The sequence below is a fragment of the Rhinoderma darwinii genome, chromosome 8 (genome assembly GCF_050947455.1).
Source record: "Rhinoderma darwinii isolate aRhiDar2 chromosome 8, aRhiDar2.hap1, whole genome shotgun sequence".
Taxonomy (NCBI): Eukaryota; Metazoa; Chordata; class Amphibia; order Anura; family Rhinodermatidae; genus Rhinoderma; species Rhinoderma darwinii.
Genome location: NC_134694.1, coordinates 42,702,819 through 42,715,833, shown reverse-complemented (window position 1 = coordinate 42,715,833; position 13,015 = coordinate 42,702,819). Strand labels below are relative to the sequence as shown.

At 43.3% G+C, this 13,015-nt stretch overlaps 1 protein-coding gene across 1 annotated transcript in view; it reads left to right on the top strand.

The window, feature by feature from the left end:
- Nucleotides 1–13,015, top strand: part of LOC142659465 (rho GTPase-activating protein 6-like) — a 370,769-nt gene that overhangs the window by 257,027 nt on the left and 100,727 nt on the right. The window lies entirely within an intron of this gene.

The window sequence follows — 13,015 nt, the reverse complement described above, 5'->3', positions numbered from 1 at the left end:
GCATCCGCATATGGGGATTTTCTGATGCCTATTCCCAGTAAATTTAGCTGAAAACTCTCTCCCAAATCTTTGTGATATACTGGGATCTAAAAAAAACCGCTACCATTGTTATTGAAAGGGCTCATAGGGCCCTAAAAGGGGTTTTCCATCTTCTAACAACTGATGACCTATCCACCGGATACGTCATCAGTAAATGATCAGTGGGCGTCAGACACCTGGGCCCCGCACAGATCAGCTGGTCCGATGCCTCTGGACACCGGACATACAAGCTGGAAGCAGTTCGCTGCGGCCACTAAATAGCGGCTCAGCTGCAGTACTGCAACTCTGCTCCTATTCAAGTGAATAGGAACAGACCTGAAGTTCTGCATCACGGCCGCTATGCTATGTACGGAGCCAACTACTTCCGGGCACCATACATTGCATTATGTGCCACAACATCCAGTGCCCACAGGCCACCGGAGCGGCTTATCGTTGCGGGGTCCGGGTGTCGGACCCACACCGGTGACATGCTGATGACCTATCCGGTTGATAGGTCATCAGTTTTTAGAAGGTGGACAATCCCTTTAAGCCTAAACTACCACAAACTGAGAAATACAAAAAAAGGGGGAAAGACCCGCACCTCATAGTGTGGTAGTTGATGTAATTAGCCAGATAGAGTCAGTACTTACACAATCCCATATCGGGAAGGTTCTCCTGGACCTCGCTGGTTCACATTCTCATGTGGGTGTAGTGGAGATTACCAGAAAGAAATCCCAAGTTTCTACACTCCCATATGGAAGAAAAAAACAGCTTGTCTGATTCTCCTGAACCTCACTGGTTCATGTTCTTCTCCGGGTGTAGTGAAGATGACCAAAAAAGAAGTTTCTCTATAGTAAATTAAAAAGTTTTTATTTTTATTTTTTTAGAGGTATTTCAAAGATATAAAAGAGCTTGATGTTTCACAATATACGGATTGCTTCCTCAGGAGTTTGACCACAAGTTGAAATGGTGGTCTCTTAAATAGTACAAAGGAAAAGAGGGAGGAGTTAACATAACCCCATCTTCTTTGTGCGTATAAACCTTATAGAACATTGTAAAACACGAACTATAAAAAGCATAAGATTATCATAGGATTAGAGATATACCGTTAGGTCCAGAATTATTTAGACGGTGACAAAATCTTCATGATTTGGGGTCTGCATGCCACCACATTGGATTTGAAATGAAACAACTGAGCGGCAATTAAAGTGTAGACTTTCAGGTTTAATTTAAGGGGTTGAACAAAAATATCCTGTGAAACGTTTAGGAATTGCAACCATTTTTTTTTACACAGCCTCCTCATTTCAGGGGCTCAAAACTAATTGGACAAATTAACATTACCATAAATAAAATGTTTGTTTAATACTTTGTAGAGAATCCTTTGCAGGCAATGTTGCTTGTTTGTAGGTCTTTCTGCCTTAAGTTTTGTCTTAAGCAAGTGAAATGCATGCTCGATCGGATTGAGATCTGGTGATTGACTTCGCGATTGCACTTCTTGGCCTTAAACTCCTGGGTTGCTTTCACAGTATGTTTTGGGTCATTGTCCATCTGTACTGTGAAGCGACGTCCAATCAACCTTGCTGCATTTGGTTGAATCTGATCAGGAGGTATATCCCTGAACACTTCAGAATTCATCCAGCTGCTTCTTTCTATAGTCACATCATCAATAAACACTAGTGACCCAGTGCCTTTGGCAGCCACGCATGCCCATGCCATCACACTGCCTCCACCATGTTTTACAGAGGATGTGGTGTGCTTTGGATCATGAGCCGTTCCAAGCCTTCTTCATACTTTCTTCCTCCCATCGTTCTGGTACAGGTTGATCTTAGTTTCATCTGTCCAAAGAATGCTGTTCCACAACTGGGCTGGCTTCTTTAGATGATGTTTGTAGTCTAATCTGGCCTTTCTATTTTTGAGGCTGATTAATGGTTTGCACCTTGTGGTGAACCCTCTGTATTTGCTCTCACAAAGTTTTCTCTTTATGGTAGACTTAGATACTGATACACCTACTTCCAGGAGAGTGTTCCTCACTTTGGTAGATGTTGTGAAGGTTTTTTTTTTTTGCCATGTAAAGGATTCTGCGATCATCCACCACTGTTGTCTTCTGTGGACGTCCAGGCCTTTTGGAGTTCACAAGATCACCAGTGTACTCTTTTTTTTTCAAGAATGTAACAAACTGTTGATTTGGCCACTCCTAACATGTGCTATCTCTCTGATGGATTTCTTCATTTTTTTCAGCATAATGATGGTCTGTTTTACTTGCATTGAGAGCTCCTTTGACCTCATGTGAGATTCTGAGATTTTCTCGTGACACATTGGACTTTGTTACTGGAAAAATTTGCTCGATACATTCAATATTTAATTGTGAAAAACACCTAAATTTAGCAAAAATTAGCTTTTTTCTCAATTTAAATGTATCTACTTGTAAGACAGGCAGTTATAACACACAAAATGGTTGCTAACTAACATCCCCCATATGTCTACATTAGATTGGCATCGTGTTTTGAACATCCTTTTATATTTCTAGGACGTTACAAGGCTTAGAACTTTAGCAGCAATTTCTCACATTTTCAAGAACATTTCAAAAGGCTATTTTTACAGGGGCCAGTTCAGTTCTGAATTGGTTTTGAGGGGCCTACACAATACAAACCCCCACAAGTCACCCCATTTTAAAAACTGCACCCCTCAAATTATTTAAAACAGCATTTAGAAAGTTTATCAACCCTTTAGACGTTTCACAGGAATTAAAGCAATGTAGAGGTGAAATTTTCAAATTTCATTTTTCTTTTGCAGAAATTCATGTTTAATCAATTTTTTTTGCAACACAGAAGGTTTTACCAGAGAAACGCAACTCAATATTTGTTGCCCAGGTTCTGCAGATTTAGGAAATTAGCCACATGTGGCCCTGGTGTGCTTATGGACTGAAGCACAGGCCTCAGTAGTAAAGGAGCACCTAGTGGATTTTGGGGCCTCCTTTTCATTAGAAAATATTTTAGGCACCATGTCAAGTTTGCAGGGCTCTTGCGGTGCCAAAACAGTGGAAACCCCCCCCCACAAGTGGCACTATTTTGGAAACTATACCCCTTAAGCAAATTATCTAGGGGTATAGTGAGCCTTTTGACCCCACAGTTTTTTTGCAGAAAATATTGGAAGTAGGTCGTGAAAATGAAAATCGAAATTTTTTTCAAAGAAAATGTTTAACAGGTTTAGCTAATTTTTTCTCAATTCCACGAGGACTAAAGAAGAAAAAGCTCCACAACATTTATAAAGCAATTTCTCCTGAGTAAAACAATACCCCACATGTGGTAATGGCTGTTTAGACACACGGCAGGGCTTAGAAGAGAGAGCGCGCCATTTGGCTTTTGGAGCTCATATTTAGCAAGAATAGTTTGCAGAGGCCATGTCGCATTTGCAAAGCCCCTGGGGGGGCCAAAACAGTGGAGACCCCCCACACGTGACCCCATTTTGTAAACTACACCCCTTGAGGAAATTATCTAGGGGTATAGTGAGCATTTTGACCCCACAGATTTTTTGCAGAAACAATTGGAGGAAAATGTAGGTTTAGCTAATTTTTTCTCAATTCCACGATGACTAAAAGAGAAAAAGCTCCACAATATTTGTAAAGCAATTTCTCCAGAGTAAAACAGTACCCCACATGTGGTTATAAACGGCTGTTTGGACGCACGGCAGGGCTCAGAAGAGAGAGCGCCATTTGGAGCTCAAATTTCACAGGGATGGTTTTTGGAGGCCATGTCACATGTGCAAAGAACCTGAGGGGCCAAAATAGAGCAAACCTTACAAAAGTGACCCCATTTTGGAAACTACACCTTTTGAGGAAATTATCTAGGTGTGTAGTGAGCATTTTGACCCCACAGGTTTTTAGCAGAAATTTTTGGGAGAAGGCAGTGAAAATTAAAATCTAAATTTTTTTCAAAGAAAATGTAGGTTTAGCTAATTTTTTCTCATTTCCACGAGGACTAAAGGAGAAAAAGCTCCACAACATTTGTAAAGCAATTTCTCCCGAGTAAAACCGTACCCCACATGTGGTCATAAATCGCTGTTTGGACACACGACAGGGCCCAGAAGCGCCATTTGACTTTTGGAACTAGGATTTAGCTGGATATGTGTGTGGACGCAATGTTTCTTTTGGCATAATAAAGGGGTTAATGAAGCATGAAATTACTAATTTATGGATGTATGGTACTTTTTGAAGCAATCCTTGATGCACCAGCCTGGTTTTTCTGGGCAGGTTTCACAGTGGTAAATAGTGTATTTTCCTATTCCCCTTTTGGAACACACACTGCACCTTTTTTCTGTCCTTCCCTTCTTTGCAATTTGGGGCAATGTTACCATGGTACAATATGTGGAGTATCGCTACCAGCAGATGTGCTTGTGCTCACCCCTGCCTGGTTCCCAAATAGAAGTGCCTTGATCACCACTTCTTGGAAGTTAAGGAATGTCCCTGTCCGGCCTGCACATTGGGATAGTATGTAGGCGTTATACAATGCCATCTGTATAATGTGCACGGCCAGCTTTTTGTACCACACCTTTGTTTTACACATGGCACTGTATGGCTTTAGTACTTGATCAGAGAGATCAACCCCGCCCGTGTACTTATTGTAGCCCAGGATGCAATTTGGCTTCTGGGTCAATGTGGTGGTACCTTGTTCAGGGACAGGGGTGCTGCCGCTGCCATCAATTGTGGTCAATATAAGGACATCCCTCTTGTCCTTATATTTGACGAACAGCATGTTCTCGCTGCATAGTTCCCCGCTCTCATCCCTTCTGAGGCTTTGGCTAAGCAGTGTTTTAGGGAGGCCTGATAACCCTTGTAAAGCAATGGGTGTATTAAATCCCACACTATTTTCCCACTAACTCCCAGGACGGGGGGGGGGGCATTCTGGGGGTTCAATAATAGAGTCCTTCCCTTCTTAAGCCTGTGTGTATACCCAGATGTACTCTCACACAGTTTGTACAATTTAATTCCATGCCTTGTACTCTTATTGGGCAGGTATTGGCGGAATTGAAGCTTCCCCTTAAAATGAAAATTTGGTGCAGAAATGATCAATGAGTGGCCTGATTTTAAAAAGACGGTCAAATGTGGGGTCGTCCTGGGGCGGACACTTCAAAGCGAGTCCGGGTCATGGCCATGCGGTAAATTGGGGTGTTGTACAAAATATCTGCACTCCAGTATTGCCTAACCTCTGGCTTCTTCACTAGTACCATATGCAGCACAAGGCCCCAAAATGTTGTCATCTCCGCTGCATCTACTGGGGTCCACCTAACAAATGATGAAGTGGGGTTTTGGGTTAAAAATTGTTGGGCGTACAGATTCGTCTGGGCCACCATTAAATTAACAAACTCCTCAGAGAAAAAGACCTTGAAAAAATCAATTTCTATGAGGCCTTCAGTCTCAAACTGAATTCCTGAGCTGCCTATAAAATCAGGAATTTGAGGCTCATAAGTCCACACGGGATCAATTATTGGGGTTGCCTCAGTTGCTCTCCTGGATCGCCTTTGGGGGGGTTCCTCATCACTGGAGGAGGAGGAAGAGGAGGAAACTAAAAGGAGTGGGGCATATTCCTCCTCTCCCTCGCTGGCCGAATCAGTGTCAGAGGCAATGATGGCATATCAATCGGAATGCGCAACCTGCGCATGAGTATAGCCACCCAAAGTAAACTTAACCGATTAGGGCTATGAGACATAGCCCACATAGGAATACCCTTTTTGTGAGCCAATGACGTGGCTAGGTAGTGACGCGCCTCCATGTCGTGGGATTGACAGCGCAAAGGGTCAATCAGGAGACGGTGTCTGTGTGCCAATCAGTGCGTGTGGACAGCGCAAGTGCAGGAAGTCCCAAAGTGGACTTAAAGAAGCTCTGTCACCAGATTTTGCAACCCCTATCTGCTATTGCAGCAGATCGGCGCTGCAATGTTGATAAGAGTAACGTTTTTATTTTTAAAAAACGAGCATTTTTGGCCAAGTTATGACCATTTTTGTATTTATGCAAATGAGGCTTGCTAAAGTCTAACTGGGCGTGTTTAAAGTAAAAGTCCAACTGGGCGTTTATTATGTGTGTTACATCTGGGTGTGTTTACTTCTTTTACTAGCTGGGCGTTCTGACGAGAAGTATCATCCACTTCTCTTCAGAATGCCCAGCTTCTGGCAGTGCAGACACAGCGTGTTCTCGAGAGATCACGCTGTGTCGTCACTCACTTCCTGCCCCAGGTCCTGCATCGTGTCGGACGAGAGAGGACACATCGGCACCAGAGGCTACAGTTGATTCTGCAGCAGCATCGGCGTTTGCAGGTAAGTCGATGTAGCTACTTACCTGCAAACGCTGATGCTGCTGCAGAATCAACTGTAGCCTCTGGTGCCGATGTGGCCGACACGATGCAGGACCTGGGGCAGGAAGTGAGTGACGTCACAGCGTGATCTCTCGAGAACACGCTGTGTGTCTGCACTGCCAGAAGCTGGGTGTTAACGAACAGAAGTGGATGATACTGATTCGTCAGCATCATACACTCCCATTCCTAACGCCCAGCTAGTAAAAGAAGTAAAAACGCCCCGATGTACACACATAATACACGCCCAGTTGTACTTTTGCAAGCCTCATTTGCATAAATACAAAAATGGTCATAACTTGGCTAAAAATGCTCGTTTTTAAAAAATAAAAACGTTACTGTAATCTACATTGCAGCGCCGATCTGCTGCAATAGCAGATAGGGGTTGCAAAATCTGGTGACAGAGCCTCTTTAACAGATGCGTGCGGGCAGCGCATGCGTAGAAGGTCCAAAAGTGGACTTAGCCGATTACAGTGACAGAACGGCAAATGCGCATGTCTGTGGACTTAGAGCCAGCACTGTTAGAACAAGACATTGATTAGATGGTAAGTCATATGCGTGTATTCAAGATACACATATACCTATAATGTCTAAGAGTACAGGGAGAGGCTATATTAGGTGTAGGTCTCGTACATAATCGCTTATATAATAAATGGTGTGTAAATATTGTAGAATACGAAAAGGCAGAAAGTAACTGTACCATACTTGATTACACATTATAATGGAAATACATTAGTAGGATCGTACTATTACTGAGTTACAAGGAGGGGAAAGTAGTCCATCAGAGTGGACAAAAGGTCCTGTATATAAAACGGAGTAGAGATGCCACATATATCATGTAGTACACTGATGATATGTTGATAGTGTGATGTTATTGACATAACGTCAATCGGTGTATATAGATGTACAGGTAAGCCTAAATTTGCAAAAAGCTATAGGAAGGCAACAAAAGTGAAGCCTTCATTCAAACCATTGGGGTTTAAGGTGCTCAACCTATGTATCCATTTAGCTTCTTCTTGAAGAAGCTTTTTATCCAGATTGCCAGCTCTGGGGCCCAGCTTAATTTGGGTAATGCCCCAAAATTTAAGAACACTGGTATCCCCCTGATGCACGAACCTAATGTGTTAGAGAGAGGAGTATCCTCTTTAGTATTAATGGTGCTAATATGCTTTGAGATCCTCCTTCGAAGCTGTTGAATGGTCTTGCCTATATACAGTTTAGGGCAGGGGCATTGGGCCACGTAAATGTCACCACTACTTTGGCAATTGATAAATTGCTTGATGGTATAAATCTTTCCATCGGGTGGATTGGAGAAGGTCTTAGTCGTGGGCATGAATGGGCAGAAAGTACATCTGCCGCAAGGAAAGGACCCATATGTGGGAGGTGGGAGCCAACTACTACGTTCAATCAAAGGTCTAGAGTAATGGCTATGTGTCAAAAATTCCCGAAGGTTCTTGCCTCTTCGGTACGTAATATTAGGATCATTTGAAATTACATCACGCAAATCAGGGTCCGCCTGTAGGATTGACCAATGTTGTTGTAAGATATTTTTGATCTGATATGAGCAAGTATCGAAATTGCCTATACATCTAATGGAGGATGGCAGTGGTCCATTGGTATTACTAGGATTGTTGTTATTATTGGTATTTCTACCATAGAGTAACTCTTCTCTAGAGGTTGCCCTGGCTCTAGCAAATGCTCTATGTAGAGTCTTTTTGGGGTACCCGCGTGCTCGGAATTTTTTGTACAGGGTATCACATTCAAGTTTGAAGGTGTGTTCTTCCGAACAATTTCTCCTAGCTCTCAGGTACTGGCCAGTTGGAATACCTCTCTTGAGGGCTGGTGGATGGAAGCTCCCCCAGTGTAGGAAACGGTTTGTGGCAGTCTCTTTACGAAAAATATTGGTTTGGACACCGCCACTAGGATCCAAGGAGATTTTAAGGTCAAGAAAGTTTAATTCATTAGTGTGTATGGTGTGCGGGAATTTCATACCGATGTGATTATTGTTAAAGAGGCTCTGTCACCAGATTATAAGTGCCCTATCTCCTACATAATCTGATCGGTGCTGTAATGTAGATAACAGCAGTGGTTTTTATTTTGAAAAACTATCATTTTTTTAGCAAGTTATGAGCAATTTTAGATTTAGTTTCTTAATGCCCAACTGGGCGTGTTTTTACTTTGGTCAGCCTCATACACTTCTTTACAACACCCACTTGGTCAAAAGTAAAAACACGCCCAGTTGGGCATTAAGAAACGAAATCTAAAATTGCTCATAACTTGCTCAAAAATTATCGTTTTTCAAAATAAAAACCACTGCTGTTATCTACATTCCAGCGCCGATAAGATTATGTAGGAGATAGGGCACTTATAATGTGGTGACAGAGCCTCTTTAATGATATCCATGAAATCAGTGAAAAGGGTAGTATCGCCATCCCAAAAAATAAGTATATCATCGATATACCTACCCCAAAATAAAATGTGACGTGAAAAAAAGTAAATCCTCATTGAAAATTAAAGTGTCTTCCCACCACCCCAAAAATAAATTTGCATAAGTCGGTGCACAATCTGTGCCCATAGCCGTGCCTTTGAGTTGGTGATAGAATTTGCTGTCAAAAACAAAATAATTGTGGGTGAGTAGAAATTTAAGTAGTGATAAAGTGAAACTATTATGTGCCAAAAACTGGGTCCCCTTAGTGTTTAAAAAGTGTTGCACAGCATTGAGGCCCAGATTTACTGGATGAACGTCGGTAAAAAAACAACTGAACGTCCGTCAGTAACTGACGCTATTTATTACTAAAAAAAACCTGTAGCCTAACTAACTTGCTACAGCAAAACTAGGCTCTAAAAATTTACTGGACAAACATCAGTAAAAAAAAAAAATGAATGTCCGTCAGTAACTGACGCTATTTATTACTAAAAAAACTGTAGTCTAACTGAACTACGGTAAATTTCTACTAAAACTGCAGAAAAAAGTTGCTAGATATATCTATCTAGATCTAAAACTAAATGAATGTTTCTAACGTTGGCGTATGCTACCCTAACTCCCTACCTACTAGCTACACCTAACTACTATTATATTTTAAATTTTATATTGTATTAGAAAAAAAAAAACCTGCGCCAGAAAATGGCTGATCAGTGATGTGCGGTCACTGATCAGCGCTCAGCGGTCGCAGGACACACACAGGTAATTGGTGTTGGTGAAAAAAGGCACAAAGAAAGAACCTGCGGGAAAAAAAAAACACGGATGCTGATCAGTGATGGCGGTCACTAACCAGCACTTCGTGGCCACAGGGCGCACACAGGGAGATGGTGCAAATTTTTTTTAAAAATCCTGCGCCAAAAATTGAGCACAGATGCTGATCAGTGATGGTGGTCACTGATCAGCGCTCAGTGGGCACAGGACTCGGACAGGGAGGGGGTGGGGTGGATTGGGACAGGGAGGGGTTGGATTGGGACAGGGACAGGCCCAAGGACAGGAAAAGGGCCAAAACAAAATCTGTCTGATCACAAAAAAAAAAAAAAGACTGGTGATCAGACAGAAGCAGCAAAAGGGCTCTCTTATTTTTTACACAGTAGTGCAGAACGCACTACAAATTCCAGGAAATCCGCAGCAGACACTCTCTCAACCGCTCTGCACGCTGCCTCAAACTGGAATGGCGGCGTGCAGAGCGGTATCGATGTTCACAACACTCCCTTGTGCTCTGATTGGTCGGTCATTACAGAACGACCAATCAGAGCGCTCCTAGAGGTGGCATCACTGCTACCTCCCTAGGTGACGGTGGCGATGGGTGTTGTCTTAGACAGCACCAATCGCCACTATCTAACTGCCCTGTGACTCAAGGGCGCAGTTTTAACAAAAATCCCTGCTATTGGCCGGTCAGAATTGACTGACCAATAGCGGCGATCGCCGATGCGGGGGGCCGAAACGGCACCCTGGGCGAGTATTAGAGATGGCCTGCTGTCATGGACAGCAGCCATCTTTACTTTGTCACGGTGCAATTAGCACCAATGACCGCTTCCCGTTGCGCAGTACCTATACGGCGCTTTGCGGGAAGCACCTTCCGGCAGCGCTGTATATATACGGCGGATGTCGGGAAGGCGTTCTAGATAAAGGGAAGTTTATCGAAACTTTTCACCAAACCATGTGGTTTGACTTTCAAAAATTACAGCAGGTAAACCAGTCCCCCAAGAAATTGAATCTCACAAAAGGAGAACAATTAGGCGGGATTCACACGACCGGGTCCCGCCCGAGCCCGAGTGTCGGCCGGTAAAATCGGCCATTTTGCCCGGCCGATTTGCATAAAGTTTTGCATCCGTTTCGGGCCGGGCAGATCTGGACAGTGACATCAGCGGCAACTCCTTAAGGGGAATCCCCATGTGTTCGGGGATTCCGCTTCAGGAGTTTCCCCTGATGTCACTGCCCAGACATGGACAGAGACATCAAGCGCTCTGTCCAGGAGCGGAATTCCCGAAAACACGGGGATTCCGCTCCTTAAAGGAGCTAAAGTGGGGCTAGCATATAGCAGAGCAGGGAGATACCTCCCTGCTCTGCTATAGTGGCGTCGCTACAGTAGTAGTAGCAGCAGCAGCAGCTGCTAGCGGTGCCATGGATGGTGTCGCCGGGCCAGGGCGCTTTTAACAAGCAGGGGAAGGGAGCCAGCGCAGTGCTCCCTTCCACCTGCTGTACACCCCGGCCCTGCCACACAGTGTACAGCGTAGCCATTCGTCCGAATGGCATGAACTCCTCGTCTTCACATGCACTCTGCGCTGTGAGGAGGAGGAGATAGAGCGCAAGCCACGGAAAACCCGGCCATCACTCGGGACACATTCTGGTGATGGCCGTGTATTACCCGGCCCCATAGACTTCTATGGGAGCCGGGCGGCCGGGTACCCGGCCGAAAATAGAGCATGTCCTGTTTTTTGACGGACGGTTTTCCCGGCCGTCAAAAAATCGGTCGTGTGAATAGCCCCATTAGGGGTCTATTATTCCTAATGCAGCCGGGTGCCTGCCGATTTATGAACGGCCGGCACCCGGGCGGGAAACCCTGTCGTGTGAATGAGGCCTTAGCACCGAAGAATTTAAAACAAAACCTTCAGGTAGTAATAAAACAAGCATGTGGCAATAATAGTACAATACGTATCCGCATATACCCAAGAAGCAAAACGAATATTAGATAATGACTTTTATTATATGAAAAAAAAAAAACGAATTTATTATCCCACATCGGATTACAATAAAACTTTCAGGGATCTACTCCAATACGATTTGAGGTCAAATGCTATCAGTAGGCAGGATCTGGATTTTATTTTCATACCAAATCCAAGAGTCCTAATTTACTATCCCCTCCCAAAAATCCATAAAGACACAACATATCCGCCCGGTCGAACTATAATCTCGTGGATGTTTAACCTCAAACTTGTGTCAATATATCGATTTTCACCTTCAAAAACATGTGAAATCCCTACCTGTATATATTAACCCCTTCCCGCGATTGGGCGTAACTGTACGTCCGTAATCAAAGTGATTTCCCGCAGACGGGCGTACAGTTACGCCCTGCAGATAAAGCGAGCACAGGAGCTGTGCGCGCTTTATCTTCAGCGGCTGTCAGCTGTTATACACAGCTGACATGCCGCTGCAATGGCTGTTACCGCCGATCGCAGCCATTTAACCCCTTCAATGCGGCTGTCAATGACGTCCGCCGCATTGAAGTGGTTTACAGAGGGAGGGAGCTCCCTCTGTAACCCCCGGGTCCCCCCCACGGTGGATCGCGGGTGGCGATTGTTGCTATGGCAACCAGGAAGCCGTTACTAGGCTTCCTGGTTGCCAAGGTACGGTAGCCTATTACAGGACCTAATACGCTAACTGTCAAATGAAAAATGACAGTTACGATGCACTACACTACATAAGTAGTGCAGTGCATCGTACCGGGATCAGAAGACCAGATCTTCAAGTCCCCAGGTCAGTGTAAAAGAAAAAGTAAAACATTTAAAAAAAAATTTGAAAGAAAAATAAATAAATAAAAGTTAATAAATAATAAATAAATAATAAAAACAACACTTGCCCTGTTCCCCTGATCAACTCCTTTATTACTAAAAAAAACATGAAAATATGAAAAAAAAACTATACATAATAGGTATCGCCGCGTTCGGAACGGCCTGATCTATAAAAATATCACATTATTTTTACCGCATGGTGAACACCGTAAAAATTTTTAATAAAAAACAATGACCACATTTTATTTTTTGGTCATCTTGTCTCAAAAAAAAATGTAATAAAAAGTGATCAAAAAGGTACCAATAGAAACTACAGTTCGTCACGCATAAAACAAGCCGTCCCGCAGCGATATCAACGAAAAAATAAAAAAGTTATGGCTCTCAGAAAATGGCGACACTAAAACATGATTTTTTTAGAAGAGTATTTTTATTGTGGGAACGTAGTGAAACGTAAAAAAACGATATAAATTTGGTGTCGCTGTAATCGTATCGCCCCGCAGAATAAAGTTAGCATGTTGTTTATACTGCACGGTGAACACTGTCAAAAAAAACAAAAAAGAAACGTGCTGGAATGACTGTTTTTTGGTATCCTCATCTCCCAAAAAATTGAATAAATAGTGATAAAAAAATCACATGTACCCCAAAATAAAAATTACAGC